Below are 25,546 nucleotides of genomic sequence, written 5' to 3'. Positions count from 1 at the left end.
CAGCAAGGTGCAACAAATAACATTGTTGTGAAGGACCAGCTAATTCTGCTTTTGGTGGTGTTGGTTGAGGAATAAATGTTGACCAGGACAATAAGAGAACTCTCCCTCCTCCATACTTATGGAGTCTGCAGCAGAGAGTGATAAATTTGTTGGGGCAGTAATGAGAGAGACCCTAATCTGTCCAAGTATTTGAGGTAAAAACAAGAAATGCTGGAACCACTCAGCAGGTCTGGCAGCATCTGTGAAAAGAGAAGCAGAGTTAACGTTTCGGGTCAGTGACCCTTCTTCTTCGGAAGAAGGGTCACTGACCCGAAACGTTAACTCTGAAACATTTCTTGTTTTTATTTCAGATTTCCAGCATCCGCAGTATTTTGCTTTTATTCAAGTATTTGAGGTGTCTTGTCAAGATACAGGTAGTCTGTTCTATGATAACTCTTCATGGGCATCATTATATCTGCATTCAATTTCTGACCATAAATCCTGCAAGGCCATTAGAAAGAGCTGCAGATGATAACATTTGTCTTTCTCTTCATGATATTGATGTTATTTGCAGGTCAGTTTGCAGCCAATGGCACTTCACTGCCTCTCTGATAAACCCTAACCTGCAAAGGTAGTTCCCAGAAAGCTACACATGAGGCTGTAAACAGTTAATGGTGAGTGTATATAGACTGTCTTCAATGCAAACAAATCTCCCTTCAATCATCCACTTCTTTGGCTCCAAGAATCTGGGAAATGGTGGAGTTGTGCCTGCTAGGCCCATTTTGGTAGCAGAAAATACTTCTTGAAAGGGCAGAATGTGATTGGCCTATCACACTCCTATTACATATGTATGAGTGCATTTTGCAAATTGGTTGTTAGAATTGTGAAAATATCTGAAAGTCAATTTGCATCAGATTCCACAGCAACTCATCTGTCAGAATTGGAGACACATGTCCATTACTTGACCCCCACACACCTGAAACCTACTAATGCAAACGAACCACCAAGTGGAAAACATTTGTCAGTGTTCTAAATTTGTTTCTGAAATGTTTTACACTGATATACCTCCTCAGTACATATACTGCACCAACTAATTTGAGAGCAATCATCACTAAGGGTAACTTGAGCATAACATGAACATGTAGGACAGATTGATCAAAGGAAGCATGAGGTTCGAAGTTGAATTTTTCACTCAAGTGATTTCCTCAATTTTAACCAGCCATCTTTCTCCAAATCCTTTATTACAATTTGGAACAATTTTTTATTAAAAACATTCTTCCCTTATTGCATGACAGCTCTGCTGGTATCTGGGTCAGCTCTGAGGGGATGAAGGATTCTGTACAATGGGATCTCTGTCTATAATGCTGCTTTCTCTTAGGTAACAGATTATGAAAACAATCTAGCGGCAAAGTTAACTGCAGCATGAATATGTTCATTCAACCCTGCTGCCTCCATCTCTGTGTCTCTTATCTCAGATGTGACTTTATAACCAGGGGGGGCCCAGTTCACCTGGAATATCCTCAATAGCAAATAGACCGTCTGCAAAAACCAGAAGCAGGGAAATTACTTAGTTAGAACTGAATTGATACTAGCATAAATTCTGTTACTAACTACCAAATGAGACAAGTAATGTACAAATATAAATTCCTGCCTATATTTACAGGCATATTTGTTTCTTAAACAGTAAACAGATAACTAGTAGGAATATAAGGTCATTGTTAATTCATCATATCTTCGCATCAGTGGTCAGGAAGCATTTGTGTATGTTGTGCTATTTTTATACATGGCAAAGGCATATTCCCTATGTGCCTTTTGTTCCTTCCTTTTATCTACCTTCTTGGTTAAATTTTCTTACAGCTGATGCTTTCAGCTCATTAACCCCTCCTTCACCCGTCTTGCTGCCGACAACTTCTCTGAATTCTAATTCGATCCATGCTGTTTTCCTCTCTGCACCTGTTCCCACCAGTCTGTCCCTAGAGGCCAATATTTTATGATAACAGCCAAAAACCTTTCAAGAGTTTGATTGTTCTCATGGAAACCACATATCCAGCATGGATCCAAAGATAAAGCGCAGGAGTGAAATACATTTATGTCAGAAGTAAAAGCAGAGGACAAGGTCTAATCAAAGAGGCAGTCAGCACAGAAATAATCCAGGAGAAAATCAGACACTTGTTCTTACCATTGTTCAGTGAGCCGTATAAATAGAGTGAATTTTCAGTCCTCCAGTCTGGCAGCAATCCGGCAGCAGTGGCGTGAAGATGGTAGACGATAAGTTGCCACCTGGTCATTGCTGTCATTGTAACCATGGCAATGTTTCTCTGGGCATACTGTTGGGCAGCCAGAGTGGCCTCCTGAGTAAAATGCTAATGCCTGTAACTTAAATCGGACTCTGGTTTCCACTTTTGCAGTGAATTGGATGGAGCATGTGCACTCTGCCCAGCATCAGGTGGAGGCTTGCCGAAGAATAGCCCCAGGGCGAATTCTTCCTTATTTCTGTGGGGTCTGGAGGAGCAGGCGTTTTCTTCCTGGATCCCCAAACCAGCCTGGGCCACCATCGCTGTTGCTACTCCAGCTCCCTTCCCCATCTCCATACTGAGCCCCACACCCAGCTTCAGGCAGGATTCTATCTATCTGCCCATCCGGAGGCTACTCATCTGCCTGATATTGAATAAGGGGTTGCTCTAGTAACAGGGAGATGGGGAGGAATTTCTTCTCTGACAGAGTCATGAATCTTTGGAATTCTCTACTCCACGTTATTGAATATATTCAAGGCTGAGACAGACAGATTCTTGAATTACAGGGGAGTCAAGGGTTATGGGGAATAGGCAGGAAAGTGGAGTTGAGTCCAAGATCAGTATAGCCATGAAGACTTGCGGGGCCCAATGGTCAACTCTAACTCCTATTTCTTATGTTCTTATTGCGGAGATCTGGAGCAGACAGGCAGGCTGACCAAGGTGCTTGGTTTCCTCAGAATGGACAGGTTCCCACAGTGGAATAACCAGGTAGCAGGCGGGGTATTCCTGTCAGGTTTGTCCCTTCCACTATCTTTCAGTGCTTGATCAACTGTACTTTCCTCATCAGCAGTAAGGTTAGTTAACTCCATGCAGAATGAGGACTGAACCTGGTCTGTAGAACTCAGCTCCACATTGGGTTGTACCAGCTGGGGCACTAAAGGGCTCTCTGAGAACATTGCTTAATGTTGTATGAAAAAGGCAATATATTCATTTCCGCTAGAAGTGGTAATTCAGGAATTTCTAGCCAAATCCTGGAGTAGGTTGGAGACAGCTTAATTCCCTTTAATACAAATAATGCACTCTAATAATAGGTTATTTCTGTCTTGCAGTCAGACTGATAGTTATTGCATTGGAAGTATAGAAGTGGCATTAACTCATCATTCTTACAGCTACCAGAAAAAATATGAATGTGTGGAGCCCTGTATGTAACCTGGGTGGCAGTGGGTGGGGTGGGGAGCGGGGTGAAGAATTACAGAACATCCACAAGAGCCCCATTGAGAGATATCACTATAGCGTTTGTGCAATTTGCACAATATTACAAAGTATTTACATTTACAGTACAAAAACAGGCCATTCAGCCCAGCAGGTCGGGTGTTTATGCTCCACATTCATAACATCCCATCATCATATCCTTCTATTGTTTTCTCCCTCATGTGTTTATCCAGCTTATCCCTAAATACATCAATGTTATTCATCTCAGCCACTCCCCATGGTAGTTTGGGTAGTTTCTCCCCTATTTTAATACTATATAGGTAATGCTGTTATAACAAATGTACAGGTTTGAGACCAGCAACTAACTGGGGTAACATGGCACCAACCAAAGATAAACTAACTAACCAACATTTTACACCAAGTCTCCACTTGCAGCTAAAGCTCAGTGAACATTTAAACATGGAAGTTGCCCAGTGAGCTGGAGTAGACCCTTGCTGGCACTGCATCCTTCCAACACTTCATGCTTAAGAAAAACAAAACTCCGGCAAGATGGTTTGCTCAGTATCTGAGTGGTTTCGGTAACGACTGTTAGAGAAATGTTCCAGTCATCTGTGTCCTCATTAATGGATTGATTTCAATGATTTGAAAGAGAGTTCATTGATTGTGTGTGAGCACTAGGCTGGTACAGTTACAATGATTGTGTGTGAACACTAGACTGGTACGGTTACAATGATTGTATGTGAGCACTAGGCTGGTACAGTTACAATGATTGTGTGTGAACACGAGGCTGGTACAGTTACAATGATTGCGTGTGAGCACTAGGCTGGTACAGTTACAATGATTGTGTGTGAACACTAGGCTGGTACGGTTACAATGATTGTATGTGAGCACTAGGCTGGTACAGTTACAATGATTGTGTGTGAACACGAGGCTGGTACAGTTACAATGATTGTGTGTGAGCACTAGGCTGGTACAGTTACAATGATTGTGTCTGAACACGAGGCTGGTACAGTTACAATGATTGTGTGTGAGCACTAGGCTGGTACAGTTACAATGATTGTGTGTGAACACGAGGCTGGTACAGTTACAATGATTGTGTGTGAGCACTAGCCTGGTACAGTTACAATGATTGTGTGTGAGCACTAGGCTGGTACAGTTACAATGATTGCGTGTGAGCACTAGGCTGGTACAGTTACAATGATTGTATGTGAGCACTAGGCTGGTACAGTTACAATGATTGTGTGTGAACACTAGGCTGGTACAGTTACAATGATTGTGTGTGAGCACTAGGCTGGTACAGTTACAATGATTGTGTGTGAGCACTAGGCTGGTACAGTTACAATGATTGTGTGTGAACACTAGGCTGGTACAGTTACAATGATTGTGTGTGAGCACTAGGCTGGTACAGTTACAATGATTGTGTGTGAGCACTAGGCTGGTACAGTTACAATGATTGTGTGTGAACACTAGGCTGGTACAGTTACAATGATTGTGTGTGAGCACTAGGCTGGTACAGTTACAATGATTGTGTGTGAGCACTAGGCTGGTACAGTTACAATGATTGTGTGTGAGCACTAGGCTGGTACAGTTACAATGATTGCGTGTGAGCACTAGGCTGATACAGTTACAATGATTGTGTGTGAGCACTAGGCCGGTACAGGTACATTGAATGTGTGTGAGCACTAGGCTGGTACAGTTACAATGATTGTGTGTGAACACTAGGCTGATACAGTTACAATGATTGCGTGTGAACACGAGGCTGGTACAGTTACAATGATTGTGTGTGAGCACTAGGCCGGTACAGGTACATTGAATGTGTGTGAGCACTAGGCTGGTACAGTTACAATGATTGCGTGTGAGCACTAGGCTGGTACAGTTACAATGATTGTGTGTGAGCACTAGGCTGGTACAGTTACAATGATTGTGTGTGAACACTAGGCTGGTACAGTTACACTGCCTTAAATTCCTTGTGCAATTATAAGATATTTTCTTGCACAATGCTGATGTAAATACCAAATGCATTTATGTGTGCAATACTCTGTTCATGCAGTATTTTGAATCAGTGTCCACTTATCTATGTTTGCAGCTAAAGATATCTGGTGATTTAAGCTTCCCACATTTCTTTAGAGTCACTGAGACTCAATTATTTTGTGCAGGCACTACCAGCTCACTTGGCTCCTATACTGGTACCCAGTAGATTGTGACCAATCTTGACAACTTTTTGGGGAAGCTAAACCAGGGCAGGACATATACAGTGAATGGCAGGGCCCTGGGGAGTGTTGTTGAGCAGAGAAACCTTGGGGTGCAAGTACATAGTTCCCTGAAAGTGGCAACACAGGTAGGCAGGGTGTTGAAGAAGGCGTATGGCATGCTTGCCTTCATCGGCCGAGGCATTGAGTACAAGAGTTGGGACGTCATGTTACAGTTGTACATAACGTTGGTTAGGCCACATTTGGAGTACTGTGTGCAGTTCTGGTCGCCGCACTACAGGAAAGATCTGATTAAGCTAGAGAGGGTGCAGAAAAGATTCACAAGGATGTTGCCTGGTTTGGAGGGCTTGAGTTATAAAGAGAGATTGGATAGGCTGGGTCTGTTTTCCCTGGAACGAAGGAGGCTGAGAGGGGACATGATAGAGGTATATAAAATTATGAGAGGCATAGATAGGGTAGATAGCCAGCGTCTGTTTCCCATGGTAGGGGTGACTAAAACTAGAGGGCATAGATTTAAGGTGAGCGGGAGGAGGTTTAAAGGGGATCAAAGGGGTAAATTTTTCACACAAAGAATCTGGAATGAGCTGCCTGAGGAGGTGGTGGAGGCAGGAACAGTAGCAACATTTAAGAGGCATCTGAACAGGTACTTGAATGAGCAAGGCATAGAGGGTTATGGAATTAATGTCGGCAGATGGGATTAGTATAGATAGGCATTATGGTCGGCATGGACGGGGTGGGCCGAAGGGCCTGTTTCTATGCTGTACGACTCTATGACTCTATGACTCTAACTGGTTCTCAGGGTTCAGACATCTTTCTCAAACTCTGTTCCAACAGACTGACTGCTGTTCCCGAAGCTTCCAGAATATCCATGGTCAGGTGGATATGCTGGTTTAAAGATTGCCAATGGATGCCTCCACTAGTATGGATGCAACTTGGGAACCCACTGAAGTGGAGGGTATGAGGAACATGCAGCACTAAACGGCCACAGGGTTATATTCTTGAAGGAACTGCTCCAAAAGTTCTTGCTGTCCAGGTTCCTCTTTATTAAAAGGACAAATACCAAAGCTAATTTTTTAGACAATTCTGGATTATTTAGGGCTTTGTCCCAGACCCTGAGCTGAGACCTGGAGACTGTGTTAAACTCCTAGGACCTGAATAATACATTCCATTTCAGTCACCAGATCACTGAACCAAAGCATGTCAGAACCACAGGAAAGCCAGCAGCTGGAAGTGCTCCTCGCCATAACAACAGGAACATTCTACAGGGGCAGATGAAACCTCCTATTGATACTTGGATCTGATATTCTGACCGTTTCAGGCTCCCATTTAGTTTCGGCCCTCAATGGGTCTCCTCTGCCAATTCCACCCTGGCACACCGTAACACTCCAACAAAAACTGAACTTTCCTGTGCATATTTGCAACCACAGTGCTGAGGATTTCTGGGTGACATGCCCCAGACTACAGTGTTAGTCTTGTAACGTTCAACCCTGTTCAAAACTCTAAACACATCGCTGTTGCAAACTGTGATTTTGTGCAACTCACTCTACTTTCCTGAAATACCAGTAATGGAATGTTGAGTAAACCTACAACTTCACTTCGGACAAGTACATGTTCCATTGCACTTTCAGGTCAACTACCTGTCACAAGCCAATACTTAGGGCTATTTGCTTGTCTGCTTTTGTGGAGCAGGCTCGAAGGGCTGAATGACCTACTCCTGTTCCTTTGAAAAAGAACAAAGAACAAAGAACAAAGAAAATTACAGCACAGGAACAGGCCCTTCGGCCCTCCAAGCCTGCGCCGATCCAGATCCTCTATCTAAACATGTCGCCTATTTTCTAAGGGTCTGTATCTCTTTGCTTCCTGCCCATTCATGTATCTGTCTAGATACATCTTAAAAGATGCTATCGTGCCCGCGTCTACCACCTCTGCTGGCAATGCGTTCCAGGCACCCACCACCCTCTGCGTAAAGAACTTTCCACACATATCCCCCTAAACTTTTCCCCTTTCACTTTGAACTCGTGTCCCCTAGTAATTGAATCCCCCACTCTGGGAAAAAGCTTCTTGCTATCCAACCTGTCTATACCTCTCATGATTTTGTACACCTCAATCAGGTCCCCCCTCAACCTTCGTCTTTCTAATGAAAATAATCCTAATCTACTCAACCTCTCTTCATAGCTAGCGCCCTCCATACCAGGCAACATCCTGGTAAACCTCCTCTGCACCCTCTCCAAAGCATCCACATCCTTTTGGTAATGTGGCGACCAGAACTGCACGCAGTATTCCAAATGTGGCCGAACCAAAGTCCTATACAACTGTAACATGACCTGCCAACTCTTGTACTCAATACCCCGTCCGATGAAGGAAAGCATGCCGTATGCCTTCTTGACCACTCTATTGACCTGCGTTGCCACCTTCAGGGAACAATGGACCTGAACACCCAAATCTCTCTGTCCATCAATTTTCCCCAGGACTTTTCCATTTACTGTATAGTTCACTCTTGAATTGGATCTTCCAAAATGCATCACCTCGCATTTGCCCTGATTGAACTCCATCTGCCATTTCTCTGCCCAACTCTCCAGTCTATCTATATTCTGCTGTATTCTCTGACAGTCCCCTTCACTATCTGCTACTCCACCAATCTTAGTGTCGTCTGCAAACTTGCTAATCAGACCACCTATACTTTCCTCCAAATCATTTATGTATATCACAAACAACAGTGGTCCCAGCAAGGATCCCTGTGGAACACCACTGGTCACACGTCTCCATTTTGAGAAACTCCCTTCCATTGCTACTCTCTGTCTCCTGTTGCCCAGCCAGTTCTTTATCCATCTAGCTAGTACACCTTGGACCCCATGCGCCTTCACTTTCTCCATCAGCCTGCCATGGGGAACCTTATCAAACGCCTTACTGAAGTCCATGTATATGACATCTACAGCCCTTCCCTCATCAATCAACTTTGGTCAGCTGTTGGCAGTTAAACTCTTTGTTAACATTAAGCAATTTAAAAATCAAGTTTAAATAGTTTCTGGACCATTCAAAGAGACACGTGGGAATGATTAAAATTTGCTTTGCACTTTTTATATTTATATCAATGTGAAGCTGAGGAAGAGCAATCTCTTCAAGCTGGTCTCACACAATATGACCAACTTGATCTGGCCAACTCCATTCTCCAGTTATACCGTGTAAATTGCATCAATGTAGCACATTAGTATGTCTGAACTATGGTACAACTGGCCTCACATTCCGAAAGCTGAAGAATCTGATCAACCCAGGAAGGTTGTCATTTCCCTGATCTGTATGAGGTGAACAGAAGAGTAAAAGTAATAAAATAACACCAAGATCCATATTGAAAATTTAAATCAATGGAAATGATGATCAGGCAGTTTCTATAAAGGAACAGCCAATCGGTCGGAACAACTTCACACCTTGGAGCACTACCTTACTACCTCACTATCCCACTACCCCACTGCCTCACTATCCCAAAACCTCACTACCTCACTACCCCACTACCCCACTATCCCACTACCCCACTACCCCACTATCCCACTACCCCACTATCCCACTATCCCACTGCTCCACTACATCACTATCCCACTATCCCACTGCTCCACTACCCCACTATCCCACTATCCCACTACCCCACTACCCCACTACCCCACTACCCCACTACCCCACTATCCCACTGCCCCACTGCCCCACTACCCCACTACCCCACTATCCCACTGCCCCACTGCCCCACTACCCCACTATCCCACTACCCCACTACATCACTACCCCACTATCCCACTATCCCACTATCCCACTGCCCCACTGCCCCACTACCCCAGTGCCCCACTATCCCACTACCCCACTGCCTCACTATCCCAAAACCCCACTGCCCCACTACCCCACTACCCCACTATCCCACTACCCCACTACCCCACTATCCCACTACCCCACTACCCCACTATCCCACTACCCCACTGCCTCACTATCCCAAAACCCCACTGCCCCACTACCCCACTACCCCACTATCCCACTACCCCACTACATCACTATCCCACTACCCCACTACCCCACTATTCCACTGCTCCACTATTCCACTGCTCCACTGCCCCACTACCCCACTGCCCTACTACAACACTACCCCACTACCTCACTATCCCACTACCCCACTTCCCCACTGCCCTACTGCCCCACTGCCCCAGTACCTCACTATCCCACTTCCCCACTGCCCCACTACCCCACTACCCCACTATCCCACTGCTCCACTGCCCCACTACCCCACTGCCCCACTACAACACTACCCCACTACCTCACGACCCTACTGCCCCACTATCCCACTAACCCACTACCCCACTACCCCACTACATCAGTATCCCACTACTCCACTGCCCCACTGCCCCACTAACCCACTACCCCACTACCCCACTATCCCACTAACCCACTACCCCACTACATCATTATCCCACTGCCCCACTGTCCCACTGCCCCATTACCCCACTACTCCACTGCCCCACTGCCCCACTGCCCCACTGCCCCACTGCCCCACTACCCCACTACTCTGCTACTCCACTGCCCCACTGCCCCACTGCCCTCCTACCCCACTACCCCACTACCCCACTACCCCACTACTCCACTGCCCCACTGCCCTACTACCCCACTGCCTCGCTGCATCAGTACCCCACTGCCTCACTATCTGACTACCCCACTGCCCCACTGCCCCACTACCCCACTATCCCACTACCCCACTGCCCCACTACCCCACTATCCCATTACCCCACTACCCCAATGCCCCAGTACCCCATTGCCCCACTGCCCCAGTGCCCACTACCCCACTGCCCGCTACCCCACTGCCCCACTGCCCCACTACCCCACAACCCCACTGCCCCACTGCCCCACTGCCCCATTACCCCACTACCCCAATGCCTCAGTACCCCATTACCCCACTACCCCACTACCCCACTACCCCACTGCCCCACTACCCCACTGCCCCACTGCCCCACTGCCTCACTGCCCCACTACCCCACTGCCCCACTGCCCCACTGCCTCACTGCCCCACTACCCCACTGCCCCACTGCCTCACTGCCCCACTGCCCCACTGCCCCACTGCCCCACTACATCACTGCCCCACTGCCCCACTACCCCATTACCCCACTACCCCAATGCCCCAGTACCCCATTACCCCACTACCCACTACCCCACTGCCCCACTGCCCTACTGCCCCACTACCCCATTACCCCAATGCCCCAGTACCCCATTTCACCACTACCCACTACCCCACTGCCCCACTACCCCACTGCTCCACTACCCCACTGCCCCACCGCCCCACTACCCCATTACCCCACAACCCAATGCCCCAGTACCCCATTACCCCACTAACCCACTACCCCACTGCCCCACTGCCCCACTGCCTCACTGCCCCACTACCCCACTGCCCCACTGCCTCACTGCCCCACTGCCCTACTGCCCCACTGCCCCACTGTCCCACTACCCCACTGCCCCACTGCCCCACTACCCCATTACCCCACTACCCCAATGCCCCAGTCCCCCATTACCCCACTACCCACTATCCCACTGCCCCACTGCCCCACTGCCCCATTACCCCAATGCCCCAGTACCCCATTACACCACTTCCCACTACCCCATTACCCCACTACCCCAATGCCCCACTACCCCACTACCCCACTGCCCCACTACCCCATTACCCCACTACCCAATGCCCCAGTACCCCATTACCCCACTACCCCACTGCCCCACTGCCCCACTGCCCCATTGCCCCACTGCCCCATTACCCCAATGCCCCAGTACCCCATTACACCACTACCCACTACCCCATTACCCCACTACCCCAATGCCCCAGTACCCCACTGCCCACTACCCCACTGCCCCACTGCCCCACTGCCCCACTACCCCATTACCCCAATGCCCCAGTACCCCATTACACCACTACCCACTACCCCATTACCCCACTACCCCAATGCCCCAGTACCCCACTGCCCATTACCCCACTACCCCACTGCCCCACTGCCCCACTACCCCATTACCCCACTACCCCACTACCCCATTACCCCACTACCCCAATGCCCCAGTACCCCACTGCCCATTACCCCACTACCCCACTACCCCATTACCCCACTACCCCAATGCCCCAGTACCCCACTGCCCACTACCCCACTGCCCCACTGCCCCACTGCCCACTACCCCACTGCCCACTACCCCACTGCCCCACTGCCCCACTGCCCACTACCCCACTGCCCACTGCCCCACTGCCCCACTGCCTCCACACAGGCATTCAGAATTTAAATTTAATTCCAGCAAAGCGTAGAGGGATATGAGCATTGGACAAGAAAATATTATTTCAAAAGTAGCATTGTATCCCAAAGAAGGGTCTGGATAAAGTAAGTTGAATAGATATTCTTGGTCTTGCATTCTTATGGCTTTGTGGTGTAAAAAGAAATGACTTAATATTATCAAGTCACAATGAAGAGATTTTGTATGTACCATACTAGAGCATGGACTAAACCTGTTCCTCCTCCATTGTTCAAACTTTCCACTTTTTCCATTTGTCCACAATGGTCTTTGTATAATTGGCCACCACAGTTTGATGAAGCAAGTGCTATTTGTTAATACATCTTTTCAACAAAAGGAGGTTATTGATCAAATCTGTTCCCCACCTGTGGTATGGCTGTTCCCTGAGTAGCTTATACTTTCATATAGCAACCAAAATGAGGCCAAAGGTCCTTGACCTGAGCTGGTGTGAAATGACATTCAGTGCAGTGGACTGCAATAGCTGCGCACTTCAAAAAGGAATAAAAGAGATATAAAATTGTCAAGAAAGATTCACTGAGAAAGATCGCTTCTGTGGACCGTGATGATTAAACTGGTCTGCAAGGCATAGGGTCATAAAACAAGGTGACAGGAAATTCCATAGCAGATGGTTCTTTGTTCACAATTCCATTCGTTCAGTGTTTTATAACCATGGTGCCCATTAAAAAAAATTGTTAACAAACTTACCCTGACTGAAGAATAATTTTGTTCATGGGATTTCTACGAAATGGTTCTTTGCTCAGTTTTGATATTGCAAAAATGGAAAAGATGTTTTTGAAATTGGATACTTAAATAATATACTTGCAGTGTCTCGAGGGCTGTAAATGAGGTTAGATAGTTTGATTAAGGGTCATTCTTCTTTCAGTTCTTTGCCTGAAGTTTCAGGATATTATATGACTACAAGATTATTTGCAGTTCAGTTTGATTGATTGCCCTCCTGTGAAAAATTGCTCAATTTTAAAAGCTTTATCTATTATCAGTTGGAGCTATGCTATTTATAATAATCAGTAGTGATGATAACTTCAAACATGTAGACAATATAGTCATTTCTAATCCTGTACATTCAGCGGAAACAGGGTGGGTGAGCAGTTACAATATTCCTTGTGACTTCCTGGCAGTGATCCTGCTGCCTCCCCATGGGTTCTGATCTAAATCTACTTTTCTGAGGAGGCAAGAGAGACAGCATTGAAAGACAGCTGACTTGAAATATATCACTGTTCCTTCACTGTCACTGGGTCATAATCCCGAACAACACTGTGGGGTGTGCTCACCACCTTCTCAGGAGCAATTAGAGATGGACAATAAATGCTGGTCTTGCCAGCGACACCCACATCCCATGAATTAATTAAAAAATTCACTGACTTTGATCACTCGTGTGAGGTCATTGAACCTTTACTAGCACTGTATCCAGGTCCTCGGGGCCAGATGCCTGGCATCGATCTCCATGACTATCTCCTCTCTCTGCCTTCCTGATGTCTGCCTGGAGGACCTCCTGGTCCCCTATAGAAAGATGAGCTGTCTCCTCCTTTCCACCTTCTGCACTAAGGCCTCCAACACTGCACCTGGGAACCTGGGAGCCTGCTCCTCCATTTCTCAGCTTTCTTCACACTCAGAGACTGCTCCCTGGCCACTTCCAGAACCTGCTGCAGCCTGTTTGCACCACCCCTTTAAGAAGTACAAGATAGTTGTAATCGGTGCTAGCCTCGCAGGAGTCTGCATCACCGCCACCAACCCATCCCTTCCCCCACCCACCCACACCCCCCCAAATCCCCCACACCCCCCCCACCCCCCACCCACACACCCCGCCACAACCCCCCCCCCAAACCCCCACACCCCACCCACACCCTTGCTCAGCATACAGTCTCTCAACAGTGTGCATAGCACTGGATTGCATGCCACATTCATGAGGATGAACAGGAAGCAGGACTTTGCACGTTGCCTCCGTCATTTCCATTAGGTACGGTGTAATCGTACATTGCAATCCCCTCACCATCTAACAGACCTTATCAAATATTTTCTCCAAAGTCTTCCAGGCCTCAGACTGCTAGATCCATGAGAATGGTTCCAGGGATGAGGGACTTCCGTTACGTGTTCCGATTGGAGAAACTGGGGCTGTTCGACTTGGAGAAGATTAAGAGATTTGTTTGAGGTGTTCAAAATTATGAGGGGTCCGGACAGAGTAGACAAGGAAACACTGTTCCTGTTGGCGGAAGGATCCAGAACCAGAGGACACCAATTTAAGATGCTTGGCAAAAGAAGCGACAGCGACATGAGGAAAAACTTTTTTTACACAGGGAGTGGTTTGGACCTAGAATGCACTGTCTGAGAGTGTGGTGGAGGCAGGTTCAGTGAGTGTTTAGGATCTGGAATGCACTGTCTGAGAGTGTGGTGGAGGCAGGTTCAGTGAGTGTTTAGGATCTGGAATGCACTGTCTGAGAGTGTGGTGGAGGCAGGTTCAGTGTGTGCTTAGGATCTGGAATGCACTGTCTGAGAGTGTGGTGGAGGCAGGTTCAGTGAGTGTTTAGGATCTGGAATGCACTGTCTGAGAGTGTGATGGAGGCAGGTTCAGTGAGTGTTCAGGATCTGGAATGCACTGTCTGAGAGTGTGGTGGAGGCAGGTTCAGTGAGTGTTTAGGATCTGGAATGCACTGTCTGAGAGTGTGGTGGAGGCAGGTTCAGTGAGTGTTTAGGATCTGGAATGCACTGTCTGAGAGTGTGATGGAGGCAGGTTCAGTGAGTGTTCAGGATCTGGAATGCACTGTCTGAGAGTGTGGTGGAGGCAGGTTCAGTGAGTGTTTAGGATCTGGAATGCACTGTCTGAGAGTGTGGTGGAGGCAGGTTCAGTGAGTGTTTAGGATCTGGAATGTACTGTCTGAGAGTGTGGTGGAGGCAGGTTCAGTGAGTGTTTAGGATCTGGAATGCACTGTCTGAGAGTGTGATGGAGGCAGGTTCAGTGAGTGTTTAGGATCTGGAATGCACTGTCTGAGAGTGTGGTGGAGGCAGGTTCAGTGAGTGTTTAGGATCTGGAATGCACTGTCTGAGAGTGTGATGGAGGCAGGTTCAGTGAGTGTTTAGGATCTGGAATGCACTGTCTGAGAGTGTGATGGAGGCAGGTTCAGTGAGTGTTTAGGATCTGGAATGCACTGTCTGAGAGTGTGGTGGAGGCAGGTTCAGTGAGTGTTTAGGATCTGGAATGCACTGTCTGAGAGTGTGGTGGAGGCAGGTTCAGTGAGTGTTTAGGATCTGGAATGCACTGTCTGAGAGTGTAGTGGAGGCAGGTTCAGTGAGTGTTTAGGATTTGGAATAAAGAACAAAGAACAAAGAACAAAGAAAATTACAGCACAGGAACAGGCCCTTCGGCCCTCCAAGCCTGCGCCGATCCAGATCCTCTAGCTAAACATGTCGCCCCTTTCTAAGGGTCTGTATCTCTTTGCTTCCTGCCCATTCATGTATCTGTCTAGATACATCTTAAAAGACGCTATCGTGACCGCGTCTACCACCTCCGCTGGCAACGCATTCCAGGCACCCACCACCCTCTGCGTAAAGAACTTTCCACGCATATCCCCCCTAAACGTTCCCCCTCTCACTTTGAACTCGTGACCCCTCGTAATTGAATCCCCCACTCTGGGAAAATGTTTCTTGCTATCCACCCTGTCTATACCTCTCATAATTTTGTGCACCTCAATCAGGTCCCCCCTCAACCTCCGTCTTTCTAATGAAAATAATCCTAATCTACTCAACCGCTCTTCATAGCTAGCGCCCTCCATACCAGGCAACATCCTGGTGAACCTCCTCTGCACCCTCTCCAAAGCATCTACATCCTTTTGGTAATGTGGCGACCAGAACTGCACGCAGTATTCCAAATGTGGCCGAACCAAAGTCTTATACAACTGTAACATGACCTGCCAACTCTTGTACTCAATACCCTGTCCGATGAAGGAAAGCATGCCGTATGCCTTCTTGACCACTCTATTGACCTGCGTTGCCACCTTCAGGGAACAATGGACCTGAACACCCAAATCTCTCTGTTCATCAATTTTCCACAGGACTTTTCCATTTACTGTCCAGTTCACTCTTGAATTGGATCTTCCAAAATGCATCACCTTGCATTTGCCCTGATTAAACTCCATCTGCCATTTCTCTGCCCAACTCTCCAATCTATCTATATTCTGCTGTATTCTCTGACAGTCCCCTCCACTATCTGCTACTCCACCAATCTTAGTGTCGTCTGCAAACTTGCTAATCAGACCACCTATACTTTCCTCCAAATCATTTATGTATATCACAAACAACAGTGGTCCCAGCACGGATCCCTGTGGAACACCACTGGTCACATGTCTCCATTTTGAGAAACTCCCTTCCACTATTACTCTCTGTCTCCTGTTGCCCAGCCAGTTCTTTATCCATCTAGCTAGTACACCCTGGACCCCATGCGACTTCACTTTCTCCATCAGCCTACCATGGGGAACCTTATCAAACGCCTTACTGAAGTCCATGTATATGACATCTACAGCCCTTCCCTCATCAATCAACTTTGTCACTTCCTCAAAGAATTCTATTAAGTTGGTAAGACATGACCTTCCCTGCACAAAACCATGTTGCCTATCACTGATAAGTTCATTTTCTTCCAAATGGGAATAGATCCTATCCCTCAGTATCTTCTCCAGCAGCTTCCCTACCACTGACGTCAGGCTCACCGGTCTATAATTACCAGGATTATCCCTGCTACCCTTCTTAAACAAGGGGACAACATTAGAAATTCTCCAGTCCTCCGGGACCTCACCCGTGTTTAAGGATGCTGCAAAGATATCTGTTAAGGCCCCAGCTATTTCCTCTCTCGCTTCCCTCAGTAAACTGGGATAGATCCCATCCGGACCTGGGGACTTGTCCACCTTAATGCCTTTTAGAATACCCAACACTTCCTCCCTCCTTATGCCGACTTGACCTAGAGTAATCAAACATCTGTCCCTAACCTCAACATCCGTCATGTCCCTCTCCTCAGTGAATACCGAAGCAAAGTACTCATTTAAAATCTCACCCATTTTCTCTGACTCCACGCATAACTTTCCTCCTTTGTCCTTGAGTGGGCCAATCCTTTCTCTAGTTACCCTCTTGCTCCTTATATATGAATAAAAGGCTTTGGGATTTTCCTTAACCCTGTTTGCTAAAGATATTTCATGACCACTTTTAGCCCTCTTAATTCCTCGTTTCAGATTGGTCCTACATTCCCGATATTCTTTCAAAGCTTCGTCTTTCTTCAGCCTCCTAGACCTTATGTATGCTTCCTTTTTCCTCTTAGCTAGTCTCACAATTTCACCTGTCATCCATGGTTCCCTAATCTTGCCATTTCTATCCCTAATTTTCACAGGAACATGCCTCTCCTGCACACTAATCAACCTCTCTTTAAAAGCCTCCCACATATCAAATGTGGATTTACCTTCAAAGAGCTGCTCCCAATCTACATTCCCCAGCTCCTGCCGAATTTTGGTATAGTTGGCCTTCCCCCAATTTAGCACTCTTCCTTTAGGACCACTCTCGTCTTTGTCCATGAGTATTCTAAAACTTACGGAATTGTGATCACTATTCCCAAAGTAGTCCCCTACTGAAACGTCAACCACCTGGCCAGGCTCATTCCCCAACACCAGGTCCAGTATGGCCCCTTCCCAAGCTGGACTATTTACATACTGCTCTAGAAAAACCCTCCTGGATGCTCCTTACAAATTCTGCTCCATCTAGACCTCTAACACTAAGTGAATCCCAGTCAATGTTGGGAAAATTAAAATCACCTATCACCACCACCCTGTTGCTCCTACATCTTTCCATAATCTGTTTACATATTTGTACCTCTATCTCACGCTCGCTGTTGGGAGGCCTGTAGTACAGCCCCAACATTGTTACCGCACCCTTCCTATTTCTGAGTTCTGTCCATATTGCCTCACTGCTCGAGTCCTCCATAGTGCCCTCCTTCAGCACAGCTGTGATATCCTCTTTGACCAGTAATGCAACTCCTCCACCCCTTTTACCTCCCTCTCTATCCCGCCTGAAGCATCGATATCCTGGGATATTTAGTTGCCAATCAAGCCCTTCCCTCAACCAAGTCTCAGTCATAGCAATAACACTGCTTGAGAGTGTGGTGGAGGCAGGTTCAGTGAGTGTTTAGGATCTGGAATGCACTGTCTGAGAGCGTGGTGGAGGCAGGTTCAGTGAGTGTTTAGGATCTGGAATGCACTGTCTGAGAGCATGGTGGAGGCAGGTTCAGTGAGTGTTTAGGATCTGGAATGCAGTGTCTGAGAATGTGATGGAGGCAGGTTCAGTGAGTGTTTAGGATCTGGAATGCACTGTCTGAGAGTGTGATGGAGGCAGGTTCAGTGAGTGTTTAGGATCTGGAATGCACTGTCTGAGAGTGTGGTGGAAGCAGGTTCAGTGAGTGTTTAGAATCTGGAATACACTGTCTGAGAGTGTGATGGAGGCAGGTTCAGTGAGTGTTTAGGATCTGGAATGCACTGTCTGAGAGTGTGATGGAGGCAGGTTCAGTGAGTGTTTAGGATCTGGAATGCACTGTCTGAGAGTGTGGTGGAAGCAGGTTCAGTGAGTGTTTAGGATCTGGAATGCACTGTCTGAGAGTGTGGTGGAAGCAGGTTCAGTGAGTGTTTAGGATCTGGAATGCACTGTCTGAGAGTGTGGTGGAGGCAGGTTCAGTGAGTGTTTAGGATCTGGAATGCACTGTCTGAGAGTGTGGTGGAGGCAGGTTCAGTGAGTGTTTAGGATCTGGAATGCACTGTCTGAGAGTGTGGTGGACGCAGATTTTATCGTGGCTTTCAAAGGAGAATTGGATAATTATCTGAAGAGAATAAAGTTGCTGGGCTATGGGGAAAAGGTAGGGGAGTGGGACTAGGTGAGATGCTCCTGCAGAAAGCTGGCACAGACACAAAGGACCAGATGGCCTCCTTTTGTGCTGTAACTATTCTATAACTCTATGGATGATTCACTGCCTGGGACTGCGGTCAGGAGTTAAAATTGGAACTGTCATATTTATAAAAACAATGTGGAGTTGATACCAATCTATCCATGTATTCCATTAACGATACTGAACATTTCAGTGCTTTGGTCTTGTCATTCACTGGTTTTATTATCTCACCCCTGTTTTGGAGCTGTAGGGAAATCTTTCTACCATTCAGTGATTCTACTGCTTCTTGTGAAAGTTTTGTTGCAATCCCAAATCAGGTGAAGAGGGGAAGGAGCATTCAATTTATTCTGATTGTTCCTTAACCAATAATAACAATACCCTATGGAAACGAGCTTCACACACATTTATAACTTGTTACTGTAAAATTTAAATACGCTTTCACCTCCCTTGTCGACTCCACCTTTTCTGTACACTATACCCTTGTCTGGTTTATTCATTACCATCTTCTGTGATCAACCATGTTTGAGATATTCCTGCTACATCCAAATCCCAACTGCTTTCGGATCTGGCATCTTTTCCTAAATGCTTTTAACATTCATATCATTGTAGATTTATCTCCTTTTTGGCCCCGAATGTCAGGGACAAAGGTACAAGGAGTTGCACCTCCTGTCAATGCAATTGTGCAGTCCATGCTAGTTAATAGGGATATTCAATTAATGGGAACTCTTATTTAGATACAGGTTAGCTTACTCTAGATACTAATAGAAAAATTTGTTTCACAGACATGATTCTCAGGCAACAGTGGGGAGGGACCATCAATGGACAGTAGTGTTTCATTTGCATCTAATTGGCAAGTGCCAGTCGCAGCATGTTGAGTGCTGATTTAATTTTTTTCTGAAAATAATTTTAACAGATTGAGCAGAAACACTTGCTATAGCTCGGTGCAAAGGGGCTCAATGTGACAATGTTACACCTCTCACAACTTAATGGAACCTGGTTATTAAAATGATAAGTTATGTTCTGCCTGTCATTAAGAGTGGAATTATTTTCATTTTTAGTGAAATACATTAGTTCAGATTCATATATAAATTAACTTATGCTGTAAAATGACAAGCATAGCTAGTTTTTGACAAAAGTGTTCCATGGACTTTCTTTCACCTTTGCTTTCCCAGGAGTTTCCAGAATTTCCCACTATTTAATAATGTTTCGGGATCTGTATTGGACTGCTTGGATGAATTGTATTGGAATTGATATCCCACCTTTGTAATAAGTCAAAAGTAACAGTGAGCTAGATTTTGCCAGCCCAATGGAAATAGGTTGGGAGGTGGGTGGAGTGGTAATTTTGCGGTGAAAAGTGTCGGGAGGGAAGCCCGATGCCTTTACATTGTGACTGGATATTACCAAAGGTGTCCAAGCTGGCGGGAGGAGGTCACACTGGAATGGGAACAACGGAGCTTCAGAGCCTTGCCAGCTCTAACAAGGCGATGGATTAATGGGAGATCAGGGTTGGCTGCAGTCAGGAGCCATTGTGAAAAGTAGCATGACTTGGCAGGGAGGGTGGAACTGAGTGGGCAGCAGAAGTAGCAATTGGGAGCAGGTGAAAATTTGGCTAGCATGGCGGGGGCATACTGCTTGAGTGCACTCTCAGACTTGGCACTTTTATGTACAGAGCAAAGTGGGTGGGAGGCAGCTATTTGCGATGGACCTTATGGACCGAGTATGGCATCAAGGAGTCTGAACAAAACCGGAGTCAATGGGAATCAGGGGGAAAACGCTCCACTGGTTGGAGTCATACCAAGCACAAAGGAAGATGGTTGTGATTGTTGGAGGCCAATCATCTCAGCCACAGGACATCACTGCAGGAGTTCCTCAGAGTAGTGTCCTAGGCCCAACCATCTTCAGCTGCTTCAACAATGACCTGCCTGTGTGGAGTTCGCAAGTTCTCCCTGTGTCTGCGTGGGTTTCCTCCGGGTGCTCCAGTTTCCTCCCACATGCCAAAGACTTGCAGGTTGATAGGTAAATTGGCCATTATAAATTGCCCCTAGTAGAGGTAGGTGGTAGGGAAATATAGGGACAGGTGGGGATGTGGTAGGAATATGGAATTAGTGTAGGATTAGTATAAATGGGTGGTTGATGGTCGGCACAGACTCGGTGGGCCGAAGGGCCTGTTTCAGTGGTGTATCTCTAAATCTAAAAAAATCTAAATATAAGGTCAGAAGTGGGGATGTTTGCTGATGATTGCACAATGTTCAGCACTATTCGCGACTCCTCAGATACTGAAGCAGTCCATGTAGGAATGCAGAAAGACCTGGACAATATCCAGGCTTGGGCAGATGAGTAGAAAGTAACATTCGTGCCACACACAAGTGCCAGGCAATGACCACCCAAAACAAGAGAGAATCTAACCATCTCTCCTTGACATTCAATGGCATTATGATCGCGGAATCCCCCATTATCAACATCCTGGGGGTTACCATTAACCAGAAACTGAATTGGAGTAGCCATATAAATACTGTGGCTACAAGAGCAGGTCAGAGGCTAGCAATCCTGAAGCGAGTAACTCACCTCCTGACTCCCCAAAGCCTTTCCATCATCTACAAGGCACAAGTCAGGAGTGTGATGGAATACTCTCCACTTGCCTGGATGGGTGCAGCTCCAACAACACTCAAGAAGCTCGACACCATCCAGGACAAAGCAGCCCGCTTGATTGGCACCCCGACCTCCACCTTCAACATTCCCTCCCTCCACCACCGACGCACAGTGGCAGCAGTGTGTACCATCTACAAGATGCACTGCAGCAACGCACCAAGGGTCCTTAGTCAGCACCTTCCAATCACACGACCTCTACCAACAAGAAGGACAAGGGCAGCAAATGCATGGGGACACCACCACCTGCAAGTTCCCCTCCAAGTCACACACCATCCTGACTTGGAACTATATGGCCGTTCCTTTACTGTGACTGGGTCAAAAACCTAGATCTCCCTTCCTAACAGCACTGTTGGTGTACCTACCTCACATGGACTGCAGCGGTTCATAAGGCAGCTCACCACCACCTTCTCAAGGGCAATTAGGGATGGGCAATAAATGCTGGCCCAGCCAGTGACGCCCACATCCCATGAATTAATAAAAAATAATTCACTAAGGCTCCAGTGAAGAGGAGCATCAGAGAGGGACACAGCTGCAGCCACAGGCAGCAGGCAGCAGGCAGCAGCAGCCAGAAGGAGACCAGGATCATGAGTGTCAGAGAGGGCACTGATGAGAACGGTGCAGAGGGGCACAGACTGCCACTTGTTCACCGAAGAGGTTAACCACCAGGGAGGGTCTCCCGTCAGAGGCTCAACTTCCTGCAAACGTTAGAGCAACTGTGTCGCTGAAGCCTGCACCTTTCCAGGAGGTGCTACAGGACTACTCGAGTGCCCATCGAGCAGTCCATAGGGCTTCTGAAGATGCAGTGCAGATGCCTGAATAGATCCAGTGGAGCCCTTCAATATGCCCAGCAAGGGTTTCACGCATTGTTGTGCTGCGCTCTGCACATCCAGGCACTACAGAAGGGTGAAGCTGTGAACAATGAGGACATTCTGGAGTACGATGCCTTCTATGAGGATGAGGATATGGAGGGGGATGCTGACCAGGCACTACATGATGAAGAACCCCAGAGACAGCAGGCAAGGTGCAATGAGATACACGCAAGAGAGTCTTGCGATGCGTTAATACAGGCACGTTTCAGATGATCCTTATGAACAGATTCATGCAATCCAATAAAGCTCCATCACTCTGCAGCCCTGTTGTTACTTCCTTCATTGCCCTTACCATTAACCTGCACCCATAAATACAGTATACAGCAGCCTGGGGAAAGCATTGGCCTCACTCAGTGTAGTCCTTCCCATCACATCCTTTGCAGAAACCAGAGTACTCTTAAAGGCCCAGCAGTCTGTCAAAAATTAAAAGATTCCTCTTATGTTGCACCATTCCAGATTTAATTTCAAACACAAAAACGGCAAGGTCACATGCATTGACAAAAAAACCCTGTGAACACCACATGCAGTTAGGTTTTCTTTTTAATTTGTTTCTTAGCATGTGAGTGTCACTGGCTAGGCCAGCATTTATTGCCCATCCCTAATTGCCCTTGAGAAGGCGGTGGTGAGTCGCCTTCTTGAACCGCTGCAGTCTGTGTGGGGTAGGTACATCCACAGTGCTGTTAGGAAGGGAGTTCCACTTTTGAGGAAGTGACAAAGATGATTGATGAAGGAAGGGCAGTGGATGTTGTCTATATGGACTTCAGTAAAGCCTTTGACAAGGTCCCTCATGGCAGACTGGTACAAAAGGTGAAGTCACATGGGATCAGAGGGGAGCTGGCAAGATGGATACAGAACTGGCTCTGTCATAGAAGACAGAGGGTAACAGTGGATGGGTGTTTTTCTGAATGGAGGGATGTGACTAGTGGTGTTCCGCAGGGATCAGTGCTGGGACCTTTGCTGTTTGTAGTATATATAAATGATTTGGAGGAAAATGTAGCTGGTCTGATTAGTAAGTTTGCGGACGACACAAAGGTTGGTGGAGTTGCGGATAGTGATGAGGATTGTCAGAGGATACAGCAGGATATAGATCGGTTGGGGACTTGGGCGGAGAAATGGCAGATGGAGTTTAATCCGGACAAATGTGAGGTAGTGCATTTTGGAAGGTCTAATACAGGTGGGAAGTTTACAGTAAATGGCAGAACCCTTAGGAGTATTGACAGGCAGAGAGATCTAGGCGTACAGGTCCACATTTCACTGAAAGTGGCAACGCAGGTGGATAAGGTAGTCAAGAAGGCATACAGCATGCTTGCCTTCATCGGTCGGGGCACAGAGTATAAAAATTGGCAAGTCATGCTGCAGCTGTACAGAACTTTAGTAAGGCACACTTAGAATATTGTGTGCAATTCTGGTTGCCACACTACCAGAAGGACGTGGAGGCTTTAGAGAGGGTACAGAAGAGGTTTACCAGGATGTTGCCTGGTCTGGAGGGTATTAGCTATGAGGAGAGGTTGGATAAACTCGGATTGTTTTCACTGGAATGACGGAGGTGGAGGGGCGACATGATAGAGGTTTACAAAGTTATGAGCGGCATGGACAGAGTGGATAGTCAGAAGCTTTTTCCCAGGGTGCAAGAGTCAGTTACTAGGGGACATAGGTTTAAGGTGCGAGGGCAAAGTTTAGAGGGGATGTGCGAGGCACGTTCTTTACACAGAGGGTGGTGAGTGCCTGGAACTTGCTGCCAGGGGAAGTGGTGGAAGCAGATACGATAGCGACGTTTAAGAGGCATCTTGACAAATACATGAATAGGAAGGGAATAGAGGGATACGGACCCCGGAAGTGCAGAAGGTTTTAGTTTAGGCAGGCATCAAGATCGGCACAGGCTTGGAGGGCCGAATGGCCTGTTCCTGTGCTGTACTGTTCTTTGTTCTTTGTTCTTTGACCCAGCAACAGTGAAGGAACAGCGATATAGTTCCAAGCCAGGATGGTGTGTGGCTTGGAGGGGAACTTGCAGGTGATGATGTTCCCATGCATCTGCTGCCCTTGTTCTTCTAGATGGAAGAGGTTGTGGGTTTGGAAGGTGCTGTCGAAGGAGACTTGGTGTGTTGCTGCAGTGCATCTTGTAGATGGTACACACTGCTGCCACTGTGCATCAGTGGTGAAGGGAGTGAATGTTTGTGGATGGGGTGCCAATCAAGTGGGCTGCTTTGTCTTGGATGGCGTCGAGCTTCTTGAGTGTTGTTGGAGCCACACTCATCCAGGCAAATGGAGAGTATTCCATCACACTCCTGACTTGTGCCTTGTAGATGGTGGACAGGTTTTGGGGAGTCAGGAGGTGAGTTACTCACTGCAGGATTCCCAGCTTCTGACCTGCTCTTGTAGCCATGGTATTTATATGGCTACTCCAGTTCAGTTTCTGGTCAATGGTAACCCCTAGGATGTTGATAGTGGGGGATTCAGTGATGGGAATGCTGTTGAATGTCAAGGGAAGATGGTTAGATTCTGTCTTGTTTGAGATGTTCATTGCCTGGCACTTGTGTAGTGTGAATGTGGTGAACCTGCCAATTATCAGCCCAAGCCTGAATGTTGTCCAGATCTTGCTGCATATGAACACTGGCTGCTTCAGTATCTGAGGAGTTGTGAATGGTGCTGAGCATTGTGCAATCATCAGAAAACATCCCCACTTCTGGCCTTATGATGAATCGAAGGTCATTGATGAAGCTGCTGAATGTGAGTGGGCCTAGGACACTACCCTGAGGTGTTCTTCTTAAACTGCTTACGGGCGCTCCTATGTTGTGCTCCTCCTGCACTGTCAGCTGAGGTGGAGGCAGGCTACTGATATTTTTGCTTTGGCTTTTGATGACCTTGGAGATCATTCTCTGGTTGCCTGAGGCCTGGAGGGCCCCGACATATTGAGAGCCTCCTGCACTGGTGCAGGAGCTGTCTCTATCATCGTGGTTTTGTGAGACACTGATGTTACCAACAGAGGGGACGAGGACGCTGACACACACACCATGAGCACCCTGTAAGGAGCACCCAGAAGCTCCTCTCCCCTTTCCAAACACACTTGGCCCTTCCTGCTGACCTGAGGAGTTCATGGACCTGGCAGTGACTCCAAGCACCTGGCACCACTCCCCCACCCTCCCCCAACCATTGCTACTCAAAGCTCATGGTGGTGTC

Source organism: Heterodontus francisci, chromosome 37 (assembly GCF_036365525.1).
Source record: "Heterodontus francisci isolate sHetFra1 chromosome 37, sHetFra1.hap1, whole genome shotgun sequence".
Lineage (NCBI taxonomy): Eukaryota > Metazoa > Chordata > Chondrichthyes > Heterodontiformes > Heterodontidae > Heterodontus > Heterodontus francisci.
The sequence above is the reverse complement of the archived record's forward strand: the minus strand, read 5'-3'. Positions refer to the sequence as shown.